At 44.1% G+C, this 23617-nt stretch overlaps 1 protein-coding gene across 2 annotated transcripts in view; it reads left to right on the forward strand.

Annotated features, from left to right (window-relative positions):
• ELF1 (E74 like ETS transcription factor 1) overlaps window positions 1-23617 on the forward strand; it is a 93901-nt gene that overhangs the window by 13893 nt on the left and 56391 nt on the right. The window contains exon 1 of one of the 2 annotated variants that reach the window (XM_054191114.1): window positions 9955-10110. The exons of the other annotated variant lie outside the window; for it this stretch is intronic. The gene's annotated coding sequence lies outside the window, so the exon portion shown is untranslated. Of the gene's footprint in view, window positions 1-9954; window positions 10111-23617 lie in introns of those variants that run through there. 2 annotated transcript variants of the gene reach the window in all.

The following is a 23617-nucleotide window of genomic DNA, read 5'->3' on the forward strand; positions in this document are numbered from 1 at the left end:
ATAAAGGCAAATTTCTGTGACCACAGTTACAAATAGTGTTTTTTTTTTTTTTTTGTCTGATATGCAAAGCTGGAAGACATTTCTAATGTGTCTCACTAAAAAGGGAGAGCATTAAAAAGTAGAAGTTCAAGAAATAAAATTGGTAACAGTGAAGCAGTGGATGAAACACTCTGAATTTAGGCTACGGTCCTAGAACGTGGGCGCTCTACCCTCAAATTTAGGTCTCTGTCCCTTGATGGTAGAGGGAGTGAGGGATTTGAAATCATTCCACTCTGGCTAGTGGGATGTTTTCCAGAGCACAGACATCTTTAAAGCTGATGGACCCTCAGTAAATGCAGGACAAAATGGGTTATAAGGTTAAATGTATATACTGAAAATGCTAAATTGACAATATTAGACTAGAACAATAAGCAGAAATATATACATAGTACTTTGAATGGAGTATTGAGAATACAAAGTCTTTATGACAGGTTACTTGAGGAGAATATTGAGGTCCCTCCACTAAATAAATGACCTCTGTTAGTGGAAAGCAGGAGAAAAATCACATCTGTGAAACCATGCCTGCCATGACATCCTCTCATTCTCTTAGCCTCCGGTTCCCGGTTTTGTTTTCAGGACTCCCTAGGCCACAGAGTCAAGAAAGGTGATTCCTGGGAGGCTCTTGGAAAACACACCGCAGTAGCAGCAATTCTCTCTGGAACCGAGCCTCTCTGCTTGTGGTATCTTCTAGGATATGTCCGACTGCTGTACCTCATTTTTATAGGCGAGTGACAGTAGTAGAGGTGACTATTGGTTTCTTGGAGCGATCCACAAGATTGTAATCCTACAGGATTTTCTGGTAGGATTGCTCACCCGTCCGGAGATCAGCTTGGAGATGGGAGGCTGCTGTTTGTGCACCTTGAAATGTAGCTGAGAAATCAAAATGTTGGCCTTCCAGCGGCACCAAGCTCCCAGACGCCCCTCCTTTGTGTGTCCCGCAGTCTTTATTTCTTTTCTCTCTTCTCCATGATTTATGTATTCACCAACTGGTTAGCGTAGCATGTGTTTGGATAGGTAAGCCTGCTACTAAAAGGATTGATTATCTCCTGAACAAACAAGTAATCGGGTTGTGTTTCTAGCTAACTGTTCTTTAATAGCCCATTCCCTATCTGAATGCGTTGCGATGGAAAATGCGTTCACTCACATGAGCTTAATTTTTGCACGACTTAATTTTTTTTAATCCTGCCTCTCCAAATTAGCACTTTTATCTTTTTCCTTTAATTAGAGCAGCTGGAAGAGCAGTAATAAACACACTTTCCTTTCCTTTGTGTTCACATCCTGAGCAGTGCAGAAATACCCCATTGCACTCTCACAAGCATGTAAAATATTTGTGGAACTCTAGCTCAACATTTTTCTAAAAAAAACCAAACCCGATGTTTATCTGGATTTCCTTTAATTCCATAAATTTGGCCTGCATCCGTACAGGGAGTCGGCACAAGTGTGCGAGGTAGCCAGTGTGGCCTGCCTGGGGTGGCGGGATCGAAAGGACCGCAAAAACTGGAAGAGAAGCAAACGGTTTTTTGATCTGACTGGAGCAGTGGAAAACCTTGCAGCCACCACCCTGACATGAGCATATGTGAGATGCTCTTTGTTGTTGTCTAAAACACCAACGTGAATAAATAATTCCCTGGTATTTCTTCAAGATGTCAACAATAATTTCCTGTACCATGGCTGACTTTCTGGGGCTGCTCAGTCTCTGCAACCTAACTCCCTAGCCTCTGGAAAAAAAAAAAAAAAAAAAAAAAAAAAGCAGCTGCAAAAGTACAGCTTTGGGTCCAGAATTGTCTAGCTAAGGGCGGCGCCTGGCTGTTCTCCCTTAGGAGAGGGTTTGATGGGGAACATTATGATCCCTCCCCTGATCCTCTCGCTCTGTATAAAGGCCAAACAATAATAGTAATACTAACATTGCCGTGCTGTAACTTCTGTGCATATCTGTACGCTTCTCCCTAGTATACCAAATACTTCGTCTATGATTAATAGCATTCCTTGCATAGAAACTTTTACAAATCTCAGCTTCATTCTTGATTTGATTTTTATCCTGATAAATATAGACATAAAAAAAAATCCAGTGCGAACGCTGGGTTTTGTTTTGTTTTTTTTTTCTTCTTCTTCCCAGTATGTGTTTATTATGCATGAATGTGTTGCAACATCCAAAAATGTAATGAGTGACTCACAGAATAGAAGAGGAAAAATACAGTTATAGCTTTTTAATGAGGATTTCTCAGAGGACTACAAGCATCCCAGTTAAGAAACCACTGTTTGACTATCTAAAACCCACCCAGCCCTTGCTTTCATGTTCCTTCTGTGTGCATTTGCAACATAGTTTCGCTTGGTATATATTTTTATTCATTCATTTGCCCGATTTTTTTTTTTTTCTGCCTTGTATCAGGGATGACAAAATTCTGACATTAAAAACAAACAAAAACCACAGAACAGCATGTTTACAAATAGTTCTGGAGTTTTTCTATTTTTTTTGTTAGAAAGGAAAAGAGCAAAGGCTAAGTTTACTGTTACTGGCATAGTAACATCTCTAATAGTTTTAGACTGAGCTTATATTCTTAAAAATTATCCTTGCAAGGACTCCAGAGCAAATATAACCATCCCATTAAAGCAACACAGCTCTGAGGGAGTACAATGGTGGGGAATCTGAAGCTTACTTTGTGGGATGATGTCCAGCGCTGATCTACTTCAAAAATCAACATTGACTTTCTTTCTGGGAAGATTGTTTCTTATTCTTGGAAAATCTGGCCTTTTCTTTCATGCGTATGGTTTTTTTTTTTTTAAATTTTAACACTGTTTATTAGTTTCACTTCATGCCTAGTATCCCTACGCCTTTGTGTCTTGCACAAGAGTGGGGAAATCCATATTTGCCTAAAAGCTTCGTTTGGAGTGCAAATCTATAGAAATACATAGGCGACCTAATGCTTGTCTTTCAAACCAGCTGTACACCCAGGTGATAATTTCCTTTGGAGAGCTGTGGATCTTACCGTAATCTGACTGCAGTCAGGATTGCATAGCCTTGTATGATATTATGGTACATTTTTAAAGAATTTTCAGGGCTGGTATACATATTACATGAGAATTTGGGATAAAAACATTGTGTTGCTATGTCCTTGCTGGTTCTTTGGATATCCAGTAATTACTACCATACAAAAATGAGGTCATTTTGGCTTGCTTTGTTGCAAATACATGGTAGTGAGGTGCTCTGTCCATAAAATAGCATTACCGTTACAGTGCATAGCTATACTTGGGCATTAAGTAGAACTACACTGTCTTCTGCCTTGTTTCAGAAACTGTTTCTGTCTTCTCAAGCAGTAAGCTCTTCTAGATGAAAAACGATAAAAAATCCAGATAGAGTTACCCATTTGATGGTATAAAATACATTTATCTGCCTGTTTACTTCCCAGTCTTTCCAGTAGTTGCCTGATTTGTTTTAGGGCCCGTGCTGGAACAGGGTCTAGAGGTGATATTTAAAGATGTAAGGGATGTTGGCCTTGTTGGAAGAGTTTCATGATCCCAAATGAAGGACTGGGAAGCAGCAATTTGTGAGTGAGTTGGGTTTCAGGATGCAGGAGCCGTAACTGCCTGTCTGAATGGGGTTGGTGATAACATTAGGTGAGGCACAAGGATTTCTCCTCTCTGTCACCTGAGAAGAACAGGTAATGTTGCATGTGATTTACAAATGTTTGCAGATAGTGGCTTAATTCTTTCTGTTTTGTGATTTTTGGGGGGGGGGTCTAAAGCCTGCTGAGAGAAGTAGTGTCAGCTATAAATTTGTCCTGCCCTTGTTTTGATTTCTTTGTGCGACAGAGTTGTGGATTTACTAGTGTGGCTTCTGTGGCACCTACAGGCAGGCGTGTTTATGGGATGTTAAATGACTTTCAGTGCACTGTCCAACACAAGTGGGCAAGTAGTGTGCAGAGGGAGGGTGGAACAGAGTTAGCTCAGGTCTAAGATCCATGGGTTAAGTGGCATGTTTGTCCCTTCTTCCTGCTTGCAGCATTCCCCAGGTAACATGCCATGAGCTTTTTTTTCTTTTTTTTTTTCAGCTATTGTACAATCATGTGAGTCTTAGAGTGAAAATTTACCTTAGTGCTGGGCCAGTCTAGAAGTGCATTACCACCCACAGAGGGAGGTCCTATGTCCTTTGCTGGCCGTGCTCATCATATCCTTTTTGAGCTGACTGAAGAGCAGCCAGTGGCTCCCCACCCACCCCAGTCAGCTTTCTGCCGCATTAAGGTGTTTAATGGGATCAGTGGAAGGTTTAACAGGTACCGCATGGAGTAGAGGAGGGGATGCAAGGAGAGAAAAGTGTGGTCGGGGTTGGTAGAGAAGTGTCAGAGAGAAGCTGGATCATGCAGCTTCTGGCTGAGAGTGGATCAGTGGTTATCGGGTGTTGGAACTGTATTTACTACCTGGATTTTTGCAATCTTTCCCTCCAAAGCCTGCTTGTCAGTAGAAAGGAGGATATAACCGCCTTTTAAACCATTCTCAGAAATACTGAGAAGCATACTTCTCAGCAGAGGCAAACCCATAACAAAAGGAGGAAGGAAGGAACTTAAAAGAGCGAGGAAAAGTGACTATATAAGTCGATTTTCCTAGAGGCTTGTCATCTCTGGGATGTGACCTAGGAATACCTTAGAGGTGATCCAAGAAGCGTTTGTGCAAGGCTGTACAAGGTCAGGGGTTTGTAGCTGTGTGGAATGTTGCTGTGCTGCTGGCAAAGGCAGCCACCTTGCCAAATCTGCCTTCACTAGGAACCACTGGAGGCAAACTTGGAAGCGTAAAATGGATGAGGTTAAAGCTGCCTGGTGCTCAGTTGAGTCCATTTCATTTCAAACACCTCTCTTGCCCCTTCTGCTGCCAAGGCATAATTTCTGGAGGCTTGGGAGTTTCCTGACCACAGGCTTGCAAAAGACTCTCTTCTGTGTTTTGAAAGAAGATGACATTTACTATGTGAAGGATTCCAATTAAACACAGGACTCCTGGGATTCCTTCCCTCCCAGCCTCTGAAAAGAATGGTGGCCTGTTCATACCCACTCTGTTTACTACCACCTTTCCTTTCCTACAATTCAACTAAAGTTCAGAAGACCAGCACAGCAAAAAAATAGCCTGTTTTCTCTCAAAATCATTGTGCTGAATTTGAGACATCACTGAACCATACTTTTAAATTGCAAATTAAGAACTGTGAGCTGCCTGGGATGCACTCCAGGTATCTGAAACCCTGGGTTCCATGTTTCTGCTTTGAGATGCTTTTTTACTGAAATCTCTGAAAATGCAAGAGGTTTGTAGACGGCAAACAATCATCTTAAAATTATCAGAAGTATACGGTCTGAATTTGTGATTAAGTTGTTAAATAACACAGTGATGAGAACTGTTCTATACCTAATGTCCTGCAGCAGAGGCTTCCTGTGGGGATAGGAGCAAGTAACCTTATCTCCTGATGGAATTTCTCCATGCGTAAATATTTAGGTCATTATGCATCTGGCAGTGTTAGAAAACCATAATAGTTTCATTCTGTGTTTTATGTGGCACCTACCACAGCGGGAGGTGCCAGTCCACAAATTCAAAGTACCAGGACAGTAACACCATGATAGATCTGTATTACATTAAAACATTGTAGCAGTGTACTACTGTTTCTTGATGTTGTATACAAGAAGAAGGGAAGGTGCAGGAGTCCGGGTGCTAACTCAAAGGCTTGGGTGAAGGCTTGAGATGCTGGGATCCTACAAAAACAAATATGAAACAGAAGTTCTTTAAATCAGGTTTTTATCCAGTCTTGAGCCAGAGTTTGATGAGGCCCCGAGCCTATGTGAGTTGACGGTATGAGTCTGAGCTGAGAAGCAGGGTGGTGGGATCTTCTCTTGGAATAGTGGAGAGGAGTTACGGCATCTCGAGCTTCTTTAGGAATGGCAGCACAGGGTCCCACGTAAATGGGAGCTTGCTAGGCTTCTCATGTGGTGAAGCATAGGCTTCTGATATATACCTTGTGTATAAGATAGCAGGAAAATAAAAAACAGGGAGCTTTTAAATCTGAAGTGTCTGCTCCCTTTCCTTTGTCAAAATAATATTTTTTCTTCCCCAACCCAAACCCAAAAGCTCTACACAGTCACAACCTTCCCTTTCAGCCCATTTTTATGAGACTAAAATGTATCTGTCTTTCAGATGGGACAGCATACCTCCAGAGCGCATCTCTCCGGTCTGTCCTCATGTGGCTTCAGAGCCTCATGCCATCCCTTGTGCAGGCAGGCTGCTGTGGTCCCCTTCTGGGGAACCATCCCATCCCATCCCATCCCATCCCATCCCATCCCACTCTTGTAGACTGTTAGCTTTCAAAGCCAGTAGAGAAGGGGGGACAGCGATTACCAAACCAGGGTGTGAAAAGAGAAGCGGCTTCCTTGGCGTCACGCATGAGACCAGCAGAAGTGGGAGCTGCATCCAGGTCTCTGCCGCCCCAGCCAGTGTGTGGCCTACTCAGCTGCACTGCTCCCCTCTGGGTGTCGTTTGGCATGCGTCTCTCTGGGAGCTGGGGCTAACGGCAACGTGAAAATTGTATTATGCGTTATTTATTTCTTTGTGCAGCCTTAACTTTTCCGCTGGTGGGTATCCACCCTCTGCCGCCCTGTGCGGCTGCACAAATATTTGCGCTGGGAAACAGTGGGGGGAGTAGCTTGGTGTGAGGAATATGCAGTCGGGACGGAGCAGAGGGATAAAGCTGTTTAAATTGGCTTAAGTCATGCTGTTGGTCAGTGTCTAGCTATGTCTTTTAGGCAAACGATGATCTAAGTTTCGTAGAGATACTCATCCCAGCAATGGGCAAGGTCACTTCTTTAAGCCCAAATTACAATTAGCAAGAAACCTGATGCAGTTCCGGGGATGAACATCTACCTGCATTCTCTCTCGCTAAGTATGTTTACATTTTACATACGCTTTAAAAAAAAATACTGCTTCCAGATTTAGCTTAGAAACGGCGAAATGTTTGCATAGCTTGTGCTCATATATCACTACGAAATGGTTTTTCAATTTAGTTGATTGCCTGGATAAGACTGTTGTTTTTTTCCCCCTGTAAAAGACAACTATTAGACTTTCTTTACTAATTAAAATGGCACTCTCCCTGTGCCAATGTTACAGTTTGCTTGTAACCGCTGTGCCTCTGGGTCAGATTTCTCCTCTCAATGCCCCAAGATTTCCGCAGGGAAAGCCCCAAAGGGCTTTGCAGCACACGAAACAAATACTTTTAGATGTAACACTGGATTAGAATTGTTGGAGAGAGGGAAAATACATCTGTTGTGAGAGGTGGAAAATATATGGAGACTAACATAACATTGTATCAGGAATAGCGTGGCCAGCAGGAGCAGGGAAGTGATGGTGCCTCTGTACTCGGCACTGGTGAGGCCTCACCTCGAGTCCTGTGTTCAGTTCTGGGCCCCTCTGTACAAGAGGGACATTGAAGTGCTGGAGCGTGTCCAGAGGAGAGCTACCAGGCTGGTGAGGGGTCTGGAGACCAGGTCATATGAGGAGAGGCTGAGGGAGCTGGGCATGTTTAGTTTGGAGAAGAGGAGGCTGAGGGGAGACCTCATTGCCCTCTACAGCTACCGGAAAGGAGGTTGGAGAGAGGTGGGTGTTGGCCTCTTCTCCCAGGTGAATAATGACAGGACCAGAGGAAATGGTCTGAAGTTGCGGCAGGGGAGGTTTAGATTAGATATTAGGAGGAATTACTTTACTGAAAGAGTGGTCAGGCGCTGGAACAGCCTGCCCAGGGAGGTGGTTGAGTCACCATCCCTAGAGGTATTTAAGAAACGTCTAGATGTGGCACTTCAGGGCATGCTCTAGTGGCAGAGATTGTAGGTTGTTTGTTTGGACTCGATGATCTTAAGGGTCCTTTCCAACCATGAAGATTCTGTGATTGTGGTGTTTCTTCCACATGGTCTTTTTTCAACTGAGAAATACAAATGAAGACATATTTTAATAAAGAGCTCTAGTGAAGCTACTTTAGTAGTGACTTGATACCTTTGCTCAGTAAGTCATAAAAAATATCCTGCTCCTTCTTTTTTCAGATCTCCTGCTAAAGCAGGCTACAAAATAACATGATAAAATACATCTAATAAAATTGTACCTGGATGACTGCTCTTTAGACAATAAACTGTGAGCCAGTTTTGCCTTTGAGTGCCAGGCAGGTATAGGACTGAATATAGGACATAGGAACTGAATTACTTGGAAGTAAACCCAAAATTTTCTTTTCAGTTATTTAACATGAACAGTAGTTGGAGATATTAATGTCCGTAAAACAATGAACCACTTGTGGGACTACTGTTTAATTATTACGGGGCAGGGGGGGAGTAATAGTTTATTAATTTCAACCTGATTTAACCTAATCATATTTGTAATTATTTCAGTGTGTTTGCTAGATGTAGCTTCAGGTTTTCACTCACACCTTCCCTGCTTGTTGCAAGGTCGCCTCTGCTGCTTTCTTTCCTCCCCAAGGAGCCTCTCATCTCTTTGCCCCTCTCCTTGTCTGCATGGGCTTGGGTCTTTGTGCCGTGCTGTCCCTCAGGGCCAGCGTGCTGTGGTGGGCTCCGTCCTTCTGGAAACTGGTGGAAAACGAATGCCCATGCCAGCTTGCCAACAGAGGCTGCGCTTACCCTTCACAGTAAAAGGTGGGTGCAATTCTGTCATGGAATCATAGAATAGAATCATAGAATGTGTTGGGTTGGAAGGGACCTTTAAAGGTCATCTAGTCCCAAACCTGCAGTAAGCAGGGACATCTTCAACTAGATCAGGTTGCTCAGAGCCTCATCAAGCCTGGCCTTGAATGTCTCCAGGGATGGGGCCTCCACCACCTCTCTGGGCAACCTGTTCCAATGTCTCACCACCCTCATTGTAAAGAACTTCTTCCTAATGTCTCATCTAAACCTACCCTGCTCTAGTTTAAAACCATTGCCCCTCATCCTATTGCTACATGCCCTTGCAAACAGCCCCTCCCCAGCTTTCCTGTAGGCCCCCTTCAGGTACTGGAAGGGCACTATAAGGTCTCCCCGGAGCCTTCTCTTCTCCAGGCTGAACAACCCCGGCTCTCTCAGCCTGTCTTCACAGCAGAGGTGCTCCAGCCCTCGGATCATCTTTGTGGCCCTCCTCTGGACCAGCTCCAACAGGTCCATGTCCTTCTTGTGCTGAGGGCTCCAGAGCTGGACACAGTGCTCCAGGTGGGGTCTCGCCAGAGCAGAGTAGAGGGACAGAATCACCTCTCTTGAATTGCTGGCCACGCTTCTTTTGATGCATGGCTCTCCATGCCATGTTTTTATGACTGAATTTCTGTGGGGCCTTTGGGAGTGCCCTGTAAGTTCCTAGAGCCTATCCCAAGCCCTTTCCTTGCTGTCAGCCCATGGGCTGGGCAGCTTCCAGCATCGTGTTTACTCCTCACAGAAGTTCGTTTGAAGAGCATAAGGAGGATATAGGTGATTTATTGCGGATGCCTGAAAACCCTGGCTCTGGAATCAGGTGCGTGTCAGTACGTCATTGAACCCTGTGCATTCACTGAATTTCCCACAGCGATTTGGGCCAGATGTTCCACAGAAACGTGTGTGTTTATTTATTTGTTACTCGTGAAGAGGAGCAGGTGGGATGTTAACCTTAGCACTCCTAGGTGTGGGCGCTTGGCCCCGGGCCCCCTCAGGGACGGAGAGGGGAGCCGCCGCCATGAGCCCAGGGCTGGTGCGAGCCGGGACATGGAGCCACGCCTGCTCAGGCTCCTCACACGAGGGGAGGCGAAGCGGGGCGCGAAGCCGGCCGGCCCCCCGCATCGTCCCCGGTTCCCCACAAGGCACCCTGTCGGCAGCACAGCCCGGCGAGCGGAGCGGGGCCGCCGCCACCTGCGGGCCGGGCCCGGCGGAGCGCTTGGCCGCCGCCCGGGGCGTGTCGTGTCGTGTGGAGCCGAGCCGCGTCGAGCCCGCCCGGCCCCGCGGTGACTCACCGGCCGGGGCCCGGGCACCACTTCCCCCCCTCGACAAGGAGCCATTTTAGCTGCACGAAGCTGCGGGGCGGCCGGGGTGGCGGAGGCCCCGCGGCGAGGCGGTACGTGCTCCCCGGGGAGGGAGGGAAGGGCGGCCGGGGCGGGGGGGACGCGGCTTTCCTGGGGCTGGTGGCCTCCGACGTGCGGGGCCCGCTTCTGGAGCAGCTCTCCTCAGCCGTCTGGGGAGGACTGGCGGGGGGGGTGTGTTAAAAAGGGAACTTCTGGTAAAGTGCAGCGTCCTCGGGGAAAAGCGGAAAAAAAAATAAATTGAGCTGGGTTTTGGGGCAGCAGCACCGGGAGGTGCCGGTAGCTGAGCGTGTGGCTGCGGGCGAAGGGCACAGCAGACGCTACTGTGCTGCTCTGAACAACACGCTTCATGACCTGATCGGTAATTTGGCTGTATCTTTTATAATTTTGTCGCCTTCGAAGGCCGTGGGGTTGTCGGGCAGGCTGCTGGTCTGACCCCCTCAGCCGCTGCCGTACGGTAAACTAATTTTATTTATTCCCAATCTGCCTTTACCTGGGACCCAGTTAGCATGTAGCAGAGCCTGGTCCAAAGCGATTCGGGCAAAGTATTAGTAATCAGCAGCGCCTTTGAGCACCTTGGCTCTGTTGCCGCCGCCCTTCGCCCGCTGTGGTCCTGAGAGGGCTTGTAAAATGGCAGGTTTGTCGTTTCAAAGATGGATCACTTCTCTGCGCCCGCCACCTTAAAACTGCGGTTCTCTTTCGGCCGAAACAAACTCCATCGGCGCCAGCCGCCACGGTGTCGTTTTAAAATAGAGGGGGTTAAGTTGTTTCGTGTGGAAAAAATGGGCAGGTACTCACCTTTTCCTGAAAATGATTAGGGAACAATAGTAATGGGGATGGTGTTCATGGCAGAGGGACAGACCAATTATAAAATGGGCTTAGTGGTGGTTGTAATGGGAGAAGAAAATCCTGGAGGTAATTGCGGTGTGTCAAATTGCTTTTTAAACTTTCAGTGGATTAAAACCGCCTTGATTCTCCTAATTATGTACAACAGCACAATATTTTAGAAAAGAATGAGTGTTTCGACCTTGTTTATAGTTGAACAGAAATGCACGCTAATACCTCTAGAATTTTTGTATGGGCACATAACTTTCAACCCTATATTTCAGTCTTTCAGTTGAGAAATAAAGTTGATTATCTTCTTACTGAGAATGAAGTGACAGTGAGCTCAAACTGTTGCACATAAATGAAACTTTCCAGTTTCATTTAGCGTATGGAGCCTCTATCTGTGAAGTATAATGGAGTAATGGAGTCTTGCTTAATACTGTGGTCGGTACAGGGGAGAGGTAGAGGGAGGCAACCATTAAGTAAATGGTCGTGTTTTGGGTGAGGCTGTCTCTTGTCTTCAGCCTTTCCAGTGTTCACCTGTATCTTCCTTCTACATCTTACAGTATGGTGTGGTTTTTACCATCTTTTGATTGTATGTTTTGCCTTTTTTCTTTCGAAAAGCAACAGTTTTTGCAAGGGTTTGGGAGATTTATTTGGTGCCTTGTTTCATGTTAAAAAATCCACTGAGAAAATAATAGAACTACAGAGGAACCAGTTGGAAAAAAAATTGTTTTGAGTTAGTGGTAAAAGGTTTTTTTACTGAAAAATTCTTTAAGGTATTTGCATCTTCCTTTTTTTCATCGTGAGTTTTATTTTCAGATCTTAGGGCTGAGGCAACAACTGTCTGCCATGCTTGCAACTGGCAGAGCAGAGACCTCCCTTTCCTTGCCTCTTTCCTCCCCTTCTTTCTGCCGGACCCTGCCAAGACATCCAGCCTTAAAACCTTGAGTTATCCTCAGTCAGCTCCCAAGCTGTAGCTGCTTATCTTGGGCAGGACACTTTTTGTGTGCTAAAGGGTAAGTCGCTGCTGCTGCTGCTTTCTCTCGAGCAGGGCTTCGTGAAGGAGCAGTTCCTCTTTGATGGCAAAGCTGCCATGTCTGGGCTCTCGCTGCTACGAAAGGACTGCGCCAGGGCTACAGAATCATCTGGGATGCAGTGGTGGAGCTAGGAAAACATGATTTGAAAGTCCTCCAAGCCTTGCAGATGATAGCTTGTACAGATCTTCTAGAAGGCAGAGAGGTGGATTAGAAGGGACAGAGAAATGGCATTAGTTTTTGTTGATTTTTATAGCTGAAACCTGTGTTTGTCTCAAAAAAACCCAAAAACCCAACTTGTCTTTTTTCCCCCCACCCTAAGGCAGGGATCTTTCAATTTGGATTGAGTGCTTGTTGAGAGATGAACCATGGGAGTGGTATCATTAGATGCCAGTTAGCTTGAACATTATTTCCAGACCCATGCTTTTACAGAAGTGCCTGTTTTCTAATGTGCGCTTTTTTTCATCTGTTGATGTTGAATATTAGAATTGCCAAGTCCGTGATCTTGGCACTCAAATGAGAAAATAAAAGAAGTGAATGTCCAGATTTGAAGAATGTTGTTGGCCTGGTATAGCCTGATGTTTCAGTATTGCTGCAAACTCATACTTCAGTGGTGTGCATTACTATTGGGACACTTCTGTGTATATATAAAAAAAATAAATATATGAGGTGTAGAAGAGTAACCTTTTCTCTCTCTTCAGCACAGCTGTATTCAAGGGAGGGGACTACAGTAGGGCTGCGTTCGGTGAGCTGATGAAAAAGACTTTTTAAGAAAAACGTGGGATTTCCCTCTGTATCAGAGGAGACGCTTTGATCTCCAAAACAGCTTTCACTTCTTGCAAGCGTTAGCAAAAGTTTCTCAGCTTTTGCTGGCAGATTTTGTTGTTTTCACTGACAGTTTTGGTAACTCGCTGGAGTTTTGTTGGGTGTGTGAGGAGCAGCAAGGACTTTCCCCCGCCGGAGTGATTCAGCACAGGAGTGGCAGGAGGTGGAGTTCACGTTTCCAGCCTTGGTTATGATCCGTTCCGTAAGCACTGAAGCTTTGCTACCGTACGCCAGTGATTTACTGTGCTTATCCTTTTAACGCCACTGATGTGCTTTAAAGATTATTTGCTTCCTTAAATCTTACTTAAATGTTGCTTTCATAAATCTTACTTAAATGTTCCTTCACAGATAAAGTAGTTGACAGAGACTATACATACTGAAATTTGAAGTCTTTTGCTTATCAAAAGTCTGCAGCAGCCATGTGAAAGACTCTAGACATTCTCAACTCTCCTGACCTGAAGGGGCTAATCTGTGTAGAGGTAAAAACGATTTATTCTTCAGTATGGGTCTGTCCTGCGGCAAAGCTTCCCACCGCGTCAGCCTTTGTGCTAAAAGGATCCCATTAGATAGGGACTGAAGTTTATGCATTCTTACTTTGATGTGCTTTAGGCCTTAACTACCTACCAGCTATCTTTAGTGATGAATCGGATGGCTAGAGCTCAGGTCATTTATTTGTCCTTAAAGAGATCAGTCATCTTGGGTCAGGTATGACTTTGTACTAGGTTCAGGTTTAAATGTGAAAATGATAGCCGTTTTGTTAGCCTGGGAAGAGCCTCCAGTTCTTATACTTGCACATAAAAATTATTTCTTTCTGTTTGGGGGGGAAAAATATTATGGTTAAGATAATGTGCTAGGAATAGGAATACTAAATACATAGGTTGGAAACTGTGGGAAAGGCTTGTTTTTAGATGGATTGAATGTCACTGTCCACTTCCATAATTAGACATTTTAGTCTATTTCTAGAACACCCTATATTTAACTCATCGTCAGCATTTCTGTGTGAATATACCAAATATATTTTTGATTTTTGAGGGGTATGTTTTGTGCTTCTTGAATGGTTACCGTTAGCCTACCAATGGTCTCATCACTCCATTTGCGAGCTCCTTCCGCATTTGCCTCATTTACCTTCTTGCGTGGTAGTGGTTTAACTTCTTCAGTGTTCTCAGTATAAATGTCATCCCACATGAGACTGGGTTTCAGAATTGTAATGGAGCGGTGTGCTTGGTTGATTCAAATTGTTGTTTGCTGTTGACAGAAAAAAACATGTTAATATCTATTGTGGCTGCATATGCTGTTTTGTCATGCTGTATGTTCCTCCAGGGTTACTAATGTTGTTCATAGAATCTTTCGACAGAGTTAATAAAGCTGACCGGTTAGGAGAAAGCTACCTTGCTTTTATGAGCTTTGCAGCAGGTCACTAATGCTGTTCTCCAGTTCCTGGCTATCTCGGTGTTTGTTCAGTTTTATATTGCAGCGAGGGAAAGAAGCAGCAAAACCTGATTGTGAAACTACGGTTACAACTTGTGATACCCAGGGCTGACCACTGTCAGAAAATTAATCTTTAACTTGCTCTTCCAAGCAGACTCAATTTCAAGTTAAAAGCAAGTTCACAAAGATACTGTTAGTTTTCTCCTCTTTGTGCATGCTACATGTTCTGCACTAGATAATTTTGTAGCTAACAAGAATAGTTTCCCAAGGATATGATGGCATGGTTTGTTTTTAGTGGAAGCTGTCTTTCTGACCAGAAGATGACCCTCTTAGGAAGAGCTTTCATGAAAACTGGATCTTGAAGGCACCAGGGCTTACGTGTTGTCTGTTGAAGGCAAAATTTGTCCTGACATTGTCCTTGGAGGTGGGGGTTACATTTTCGACTCCCGTTCTCTTGGTATGTTTGCTGTTTTGTACTGTTTCCCCCCCCTCCCCTCTCCAGAGCCTCTGTAAATTATTTACTCTCTGTAGCTATTCAGGCTTTGTCACGGTGCCTGTAAATTAAGCATGCCAATGAGGGTGTTAGCTATCAAAAAATAATTATGAAGCTTGCGTTGCCCTGGAGTGCAAAGGGTCTGAAACCTGCATAAATTGCAAGAATTTACTTTGCCAGCCCCTGGTGCCTCTGAACCAGCTTGCCGAGAGCTCTATGAGTCCAGCAAGGGGCTCAAGATGCCCTTGGTGGTGTGCTACTGAGAGGCTGCCATCCTGTTGTTTTTTGGGGGTTGTTTGTTTTTGGTTTTTTTTTTCAAAAAAACAACGAACTTTTGTTTATTTCAAAAAGAGAAAAGAAGGAACTGTAGTAAGGAAGTGTTTGTTCGGGGGCTTTTTTTCTTTACAAAGGTGGTTTAGACATATGAATGAAAATGAAACTTTCTGTGTTGAGAAACAGTCGCAAGTTTGCTAGGGTTGGCTTGTGGCATTTTAAAAAATACTGGCCCTTTTCTAATTAAAAAATTGTTTTTCTTTTAGTACCAGCTAAAATCAACAATGAAATTAGTCTCTTTTGAAGCAACTAAGTGAAATACAATTTTCATTTGTCTGGTGGGGCCTTAATATAGAAAGCTATTAATTTTGACCATTTAAGAATGGGCTCTGGAGGGATTTCCTGAGAAGAAAACCGAGGAGGAGGTTACCGCTGGATGGCTGCTTTACTAAGTGTACACTTTTGAAAGATATATGTCTAATTATACAACATCCTACCGTTTGTTTTTATAAAAAAACCCAACAAACTAGTTGTCTTTTAATACAGTCCTTCGAATGAGCTGTATTAAATGTTGTTTCAGTGGTAATGGACTAGAAATAATTCTCAACAGTGAGAAATGTCAGAAAACTTTTGCCAAACTACAAGATAAGGGCTTGGTCTTGCAAATATTTTGTTTAAAAATAATAGGGATATTTGCAGAAAAGGTTTAATACTTTTGAAGCCATGTAGTTAGAAAGGGTATGGTTTGTATCTAGATACTGACGTTCCTAATGTTTAAAGCTTCTCTTACTGGTGCCCTGCATTGAGGTGGAGTTAGGAAGAATTCGTTAATTTGTACTACCAGGCTTTGTAAACAAAAGAGCTGTGATGACGTTTTATTGATATACTGTGTTTTAAAATGTGTGCATTTGAGGGGAGAGATGGTAGCAGTTATTAGTTACAAATAGCTAGCTGGATAGAATAGTCGCTGCCCCGAGAGAAGAGACCCAGAACCACTGATCCATACGTGCTGCATGGATGCAGCATTCAGGAATAAGAAAAGAAAAAAAAAAAAATCAGTGGCAAGTTTTGTGGGTTCATTTTTGCTGCCTTACATGAGGATATCTAGATGGGGTGAAATTGGTAAAAAAAGACGACTGTGGAGGAAGCAGCTTGCTTTCTGACAGAGGCTGCCTTGGATGAACCTGCTATGCTGTCTGTCATGAAGAAGCCTGGTATTTACTGACTAGATGAGAGAATGATGCTCGTGCCTCGATGCTGTCTCCAGTAACTCCACGCACCATGTGCTTACCCAGCTTACGTGCAGACTGAAGGTGCTTCAGCCTCACCCCAGCTGCTCGTTTTCACTCATCAGCAAAGGCTGCGTGCATAACTACCCCGTTAAAACACACACGGCAAGGGTTTACCTGGATAGGCCCTGAAGCACCGAAGGGAGGCTTGGATCAAGCAAGTTTTACTCAGGTAATGAACTGTCCTGGAGGCGATGGGTTATAAATCCTTAAATGGCTCATTTAGCTCATATAGCATCTGCCCAGGCCCTTAGCTTGCCTTCAGGTTCTTGACTCAACAGTAAGCTGAACTAGTTGAGGTAAAGTTGCAATTTAAACTCTAGATGTACATTTTTGTGAGTGTACAAACTTGCACCAGCCTAATTTAATTTAAAGCGTACCCTTAGTGAAACAGTTAGAGGTGGGCCTGATCGTTCCTAGATGTTTCCATGGCAGGAGTACTCATCCAGCTGCCTCCGTGCTGCTTGAGGCGTGCCACCCTCTTTTTTCCAAACTGGCAGCATAGGTTTTTTCCTGTTTTTTTATTGCCCTCCCCTCCCATCTGCAGTCCAAACTGTTTGTGTGAGCAACCTCTTATCTGGTTCAGCCAAGATGAGCAAGTCAGGTGTCCACACCATGAGAAGTTGCTGGGCTGGTTGACCGAACCAGGTTAAGGATTGATTTCAGAGTGGTGGAGCTGGGGAGTTTGTAAGAGCTGTGGTTGAGAAATAAGGGGGAGGATGAAGTAGCACGGTTGTCCTTGGACGAGGACTGTTGTCCATGGCCAAAGCTTCCACAAAATGGTAATTAGGACAGTTAACGCTCTTCTACATGTCACATCTAAACTCTTTTGAAAACTTGTTTTCCAAGTGAGTTGTCTGAACACCACAGCTGGATCCTTCTGATTGAGAGGAAGAGCGTGTTAACTAATAAATTAGGTTTTGCTCAAAATTATATAGAGGCGTAAGACTTGATAATGTAAAATGGGACGAAAAGCTCATTGCTTGTTGGTTGGGGAACATTTGCAAATAAAAGCTTCACGTTGAGGGAGAAGCTTGGGCTTTTTTGTTCTTTTTCCTTCTGTGAGAGGAGGGGGAAGGAAGCACAGGGATGAGAACTGCACCGCCGAGGCTTTCAAAAGAATAGTGTTAACTTTTTGCTTTGTTAAAAATATTCTAGTTATTCCTGCCTGCTAAATCAGGTTATTGAAATGAAATGATGACCTTTGCTCTGAGCCTTAAACAATACAGGAGGAAAGCAGGTGTTTGGGAAGATTAAACCTCCTACCTCAGCTAGAAAATGTTCAGATAGAGCTGAAGCTCTAAGGATGCCATATTCTTGCTAAGGCTAAAAATGTAAGAATGAGGAAGAATTTTAAAAGTTGATTATGGTCAGTTGCCAAGAGCAGTGCCGTGATAAATTATTAACTCATTGCACTGTACTGCCTTGTAGTACAAACAGAATAGCTGGTTATTGTGCTCTGCTTGGTAAGTCAACACTGTAAAAAATTCCTTGGTTATCTGGAAAATGTCTTCTTTGGGGTGTTTATTAAAGGGACATGGTAGGATTAAAAATCATGTTCCCCTCTGTTGCAGCTGGTTATAGCAAATAGAAATCCGGGAAGGCATTTTCTTTCTTGCTGTGTGGGGAGCCTGGTCAGTGGGTGCCGATGAGCTCGGTTTCGCTTTTGCTCCTCTCTCTCTACAGCGCTTGGGCGAGGTGTGATCCTTCCTACCTCCTCAAAAAACACCCTGGGTAGCAAGGCCGTTCGGCTGCTGGTTGCAGAGACGTGAGACAAGTTGACTCATAGCTGTTCTGCAGGAAAAGCAGTTTTGTGGAGACCACTCCTCCCCTGGTAGCTGTAAAACCACGTCGGAGGAAGACGCGCAGGGGGCAGGCAGTTGGGAGCATGCGGGTGTGTTGCTGATGCCACGCAGCAGCCGCCGTATTCACGTTTTCAATTTTGCAAGAACTGAGGCATCCTGATTTTTGGTTTGCTTTTGTAAGTATAAATACCGCAACACTTACCTTTCCATTTTTCCTTAAAATATACAGAGCTTTGAAAACTTAGGTGATCTTAAGGTGCCGCAAAATCATTTACAAAAGAACACCCCCACCCTTATTCTAGGCCCATGCTTCTGTTACATTAATTTTTTGTCTAATTTAATAGTTTATAATCAGTATAATAGAAATTATTATGCTTGTAAATATAACTTTTTCAGTGTTACGCTTAGAGCTAGTACAATAGTAATACACCATGAAAATAAATACATACAAGAATTTTGAAATATTTGCTGTAATAGAATCTGTAATTCATTAGCGGGACACAGATGAACTTTCAGGGTTAAAAAGAATATCCAGCTTGAGAATAAACCGTTTCTGGATCAGTGTCAGCGTCTGCCACCCCAGTTTTCTTAGGAAAACATTGAATCCTGCCAGTACATGTTGCAAGATATGACCAACGTGACTTACAAGCTAAGAAGCAAATCTACAAAATGCTGTTGGCTACATAGTATTGTTGGAATCTGAGATGGAAAATACATTTTTATTTTTTTTTTCGGTTCTCTTCTAAGTCCTTTTGCCAATCCAGCAAAATTTTGTAAGGTTCAGATCATGCTGCGAGGCTTTTTTGTTCAGAAAGGCTTTCGAGCAACCGTAACTTTGTATTTTTTTTAATTTTGTTGGCTTCTTGGGGTTACTTGAGTATTTGTTGAGGGTGGGACTTGTGTCTTAAGTGGACCTCAGAAACGCTGCAGAAGCGAACTTCTGCTAAAAGTTCAACCACTGGCTTTGTGTTAATGTCTGATGGGTCCTGGTTTAGGGCATTTGTTCTGACTTTCAAGGCCTGAAGGGGTCAAGTGCCCAGTGACGTGGAGGGATGTAGTCTTGTCTTTTGAAGCACTGGACAGCTGCGGTTCTCTGGGATAACCCAGATGGTCACAGAGCTCAGATGGAAGCACGTGAAAGCTGGGGACAAAGCATGCTCTGTCAGAGGAACCTGGTTACAGAACAGGTTTCTAGCTAAAAATGAGGAGAATTTGAAGGCTGGTCATTTTCAGGAAATTGCAGACCCCTGACTTTGAGATGGCTGTTCTACTGACAGCGCCAGTCACCATGTAAAGGCATTTTTATTCCCAGCTGTTCTGGTACAGGGACGGAGAGCACCTTAGGATGGAGAGCGTGTTAGGATGGAGACGCTTGGTTCCATAAAGGGTGAACTGTGGCAGAAACTCCATGAAATCCAATAAAGACTTTTTTACTGCTTTAAAGTTTATGCAGAAAATGTTCGTATACTATAGCAATAGATGCTAGTATTAAACGTACTAGATATCTACCAGTTGATATATTTCCCAACTTAATTGCACAAGTAACATGTCTTCTGTTGCTTTAGTTGGCAACCCTGCAGATATAACTCAAAATCGGTTTTCCTCAGTTTTATACCACCAGTTGGCTGTTGGTGGAGGAAGGATATGAGGCCATCTTAATAATTTCTCATCCTACCTGGAGGTGTAGGAGAGGGTGTTTTCTGACGGGTGACATTATGGGGTGATCTAAGACTGAGCAGAAGACTACTTAGAGAGGGGCTGAGTATAGCTTTGCATATAGATACTGTAGAAATTACAGTAGGAGTAACAGTAGGAGTTTCTGCTTTTCACTGAAATTTTTCTGTATCTAGCCGTTGATTCTTTGCTTACTTAAGCTATATTCATTCTTGTGCTTATCCTGTTGGTACTCAGTGCTTCCTCAGCACTTCAATTTTGTGGTAGACTAACAGGTGTTACTCTAGGTATTAGTGTTAGAAAAGCCCCATAGGTCATCTAACTTGTCCCCTTCTGTAGGACGGGGTGGTCCCATTAAGTAGGCTTGCTGGTGCCTTATTTGGCAGTGTGGTTTCTGACGCTGGTTGCGGTTCATTTTTGAAGGTTTCTGCTTGTTTGCTTCCTCATCTGTTAAGTCAGGTAGCTTGGTTCCTTGGTGGTGTACAAGTCCGTTTGAGGAAGGCCGGACTCTAAAACCAGAGATGGCTTGCCAGATGAGAACGTGCCACCAGCTTTTTATACCCTGTTTTGGTGGCTTTCTGGGGCCCCATTTCAACACGCTTGACCTGATCAGTTTTCATCCATCCAGCTGTCTGGCTTTCTGTGCGTGGGCTTAACTTATTTAAATTTTTTTGCTGGGTTTTTTTTTTTTTTTTTAAAGGTGTCATGGGTTTTCTCCCCCTCGTGGGAGGCCGTGGCCCGTGCAGGAGGACAGGCGCGCTCAGTGACAAGTGTGCGGGGCGGCGGGGGACGGACACGACACACGTGGCTGTGCTGGCAGGAAACACTCGTCGCTGGGTCCCGGTATCTTTGTCTGTGCTTCCTGTCAGTTAAACCACGAGCAGGGGAGCAGATGCACCCAGAGATGACGACTCCTCCGTCTGCCCCAGGCAGCCATTGTGTAACAAACTGTCTTCTCAAGAGCGTACTCGTGCCCATACGCTTTTGACTTTGTTATCCGTCCGAGACCCTCATTTAGATATCTGAGAGTAAAGATCAGAATTTTAATTAGTGCCACAGAAAGCAGTACTTGAACTCTTGGAGCATGGACTGTAAAAGAGTAACGATGGGAGTTATCCTAATGCAGTGAGAGCTGAGGTCCAGTGTTTCTGTTTCCACTGCTGCCAGTGTAGGAGTTTTTAAATGCATATGAGAAACAGACAGATTAAGCATGAAGTCATGCAATTTCATTTACATCTTTCTGCGCAGATGCTGCTATGTTACTTGACCCGGTGAGTTTTATTGTAAGATTCTGTGATCTTTGGAGTGATTTTTTTTTTTTTTAATTATTATTAATTTTTTCATTTTAATCCTCTTGTGGATCTGTGTGTTTCTGAGGCAGCTCCGGCTTTCAGCTAAATAACTTGTTACAAATGCACAGAAAAAGCACGCAAAGCCTTCTACTCTAAAAGATGTAATGTTTTTTAAGTAGGTCTCATGATTTCTGAAGATACACATATTATTACAACATACTTCATTTATTGGAGCTAGAACTCTAATAATATCTTCCCCAGCATCAGATTTTAGAGAACCAAGTACTCTGCGCATCAAAATTATGTTAGAACTGAAACTGTGTGGATTCATTTCAGCCTTTTTGCCTGATTTTATGCTCTTTTCGTCCTCATGTGACAGCATAACTCCCAAAATACTGGGTTTTTTTTCCCCTTAAACTGTTTATTTGTTGACTAGCCAGCATTGAGTGGAGATGTCTTTGCCGCGTGATAAGATGTTTTTGTACTACGTGCTCTTTATAATAGAGGCTCTCAGCCTGAGGGGCACATCCTCTGGGTGGGGAAGAGTAGAAAGGTTGTAGGGGCAGTGAGATTGGATGGGTAAGGGGTTTGCGGTTTTTTTTTGTTTGTTCTCCTGACTTCTCGTGGGTTATGGAGCACCGTGCATCACACCCTGCATGAGAGGTGGGGAGAATTTGCGCGCTTGGCAGAAGAGCTGCTCTCACAGAGGCAGGCACCACTCCTATCTCTTGGCGATGCCTTGACCCCGAGGGAGCAGCTTCTGGTCCCGCTGGGTTTCTGCAGGGCCACAGCCAGCACCACAAGGGCAAAACTCTGCATTTTGCCTCTGTGAAAGGCACCAGCTCTCGCATTTCTAGCATAGCTGAGCTGGAAGCCCTTCACAGCAACAGGATGCTTCTGCTAACCTTTTTTCCTTTCAGTTTTGAGCATTGTTTCTCTTAGTACTGTCTTGTTTGAAAGAGGAAAGGTACAAACGGGGCACAATCCTCTGGAGGGAACACATAGTAAAACCTCCACAAAACTCTGCTTGAAGTCTATGGCATCTTGGAAAAAAGCGTAATATTGTTTCCTTTTCCCTACCCACCCACAGTTCTGATACTCATTTATTATATCTGTGATCACAGCAAACCACTGAGACTTCACAGAAGTAGATGAAATGATAGGCAACAGAAAAGAAGAAAAAGAAAGGAGGCTGAAGGATAAATGAAGGGATGGATTAGAAAGTCTGTAAAGCAACCTCTCCCTGCATTGCCTTGTTTATGGTACTAGTTAATCTTTTGCTTTAACCTCAGCTTTTCCTTGTTTTTTTTTTTTGTTTTTTTTTTTTTTTCTTTTTTTGTCCTGACTGTGTACAGGTTGAATGTCATGCTGGGTGAGGAAAGGGTAGGGTAGAAATGATAGATAGAATGTTTTTTTAATCTCTGGTTTCTGTGATAATTTGCACGTTTTCATAAAAGAGCAGATGTCTGCTGAGCCGCTGAGGAGCTTCTTGCATGATGAGGCTGTTGTGCTGCGAGAAAGGCTGGAATGCTTGCTTCAACCACACTGCGTGCTTGTTTTCCCACAGAGCTAAATGAAGATGGTCAGAGGGCTGGAACACCTCTCTTGTGAAGACAGGCTGAGAGAGTTGGGGTGGTTCAGTCTGGAGAAGAGAAGGCTCTGGGGAGACCTGATTGCAGCCTTCCAATATATATATAGATAGATAGGGCTTGTAATAAAGATCGAGAAAGACATTTTACCGAGGCCTGTAGTGACAGGAAAAGGGACCACAGTTTTAAACCGAAAGATGGTAGATTTAGATTGGACATAAGGAAGAAATTGTTTACTGTGAGGGTGGTGAGACACTGGCACAGTTTGCCCGGGGAAGTTGTGGCTGCCCCACAAGGCCAGGCTGGATGGGGCTTTAAGCAACCTGGTCTAGTGAAAGATGTCCCTGCCCATGTCCCTGTCCCTGCAGGGGGGTTGGACTGGATGCTCTTTGAAGGTCCCTTCCAACCCAAACCGTTCTGTGATTCTATGACTTGAGGCCTGGATCAACTCCTAATAATTTAGGCAACTCAGATAAATGACTCAAGGAAGGGCCTTTCATCTCCAGGAGATGCAGCCTGCCTTTCCTCCCATTGGTTGTAGGGAAAAGCTAGAGCAACCAAAGTCCTTTCTTACCGAGGTGTTTGAGTTTCTTAGAATTAATCTGAATTTAGAGGACTTGATTGTCAGGAAAAATCCTACTTTGTGGGTCAAAGGCGGAAAAGCTGTCATAGGAGAAAATTGTTTCCGGATGGCAGAAGCTGTGTGGGTGCATGTCTGCTCAACCCTTCTGTGTATGACACCATCGGGATTTCTCTTTTGGGAGGCATGGGTGGACTTGCGCAATGGCCCTGTTCAGACAGCGCCTGAGATGGGCAAGTGCATGTGTGTGTGTGTGGGCGCACATTTGCATGTGCATGTTTGCCTCTGTGAATAGGGACATGGGATATGGTGTTGCCTTTGCCTTTGAAGCCTGCATAGCAAAAGCGGTCATCTCCTGAGCTGACAAGCTGCATATCAAAATCTTTATGAGGCCCGGGTGCCGTAATATCTGTATTATTTGTTCTGCAGAGA

This window comes from Rissa tridactyla, chromosome 1, assembly GCF_028500815.1.
Source record: "Rissa tridactyla isolate bRisTri1 chromosome 1, bRisTri1.patW.cur.20221130, whole genome shotgun sequence".
In the NCBI taxonomy this organism is placed as follows: domain Eukaryota; kingdom Metazoa; phylum Chordata; class Aves; order Charadriiformes; family Laridae; genus Rissa; species Rissa tridactyla.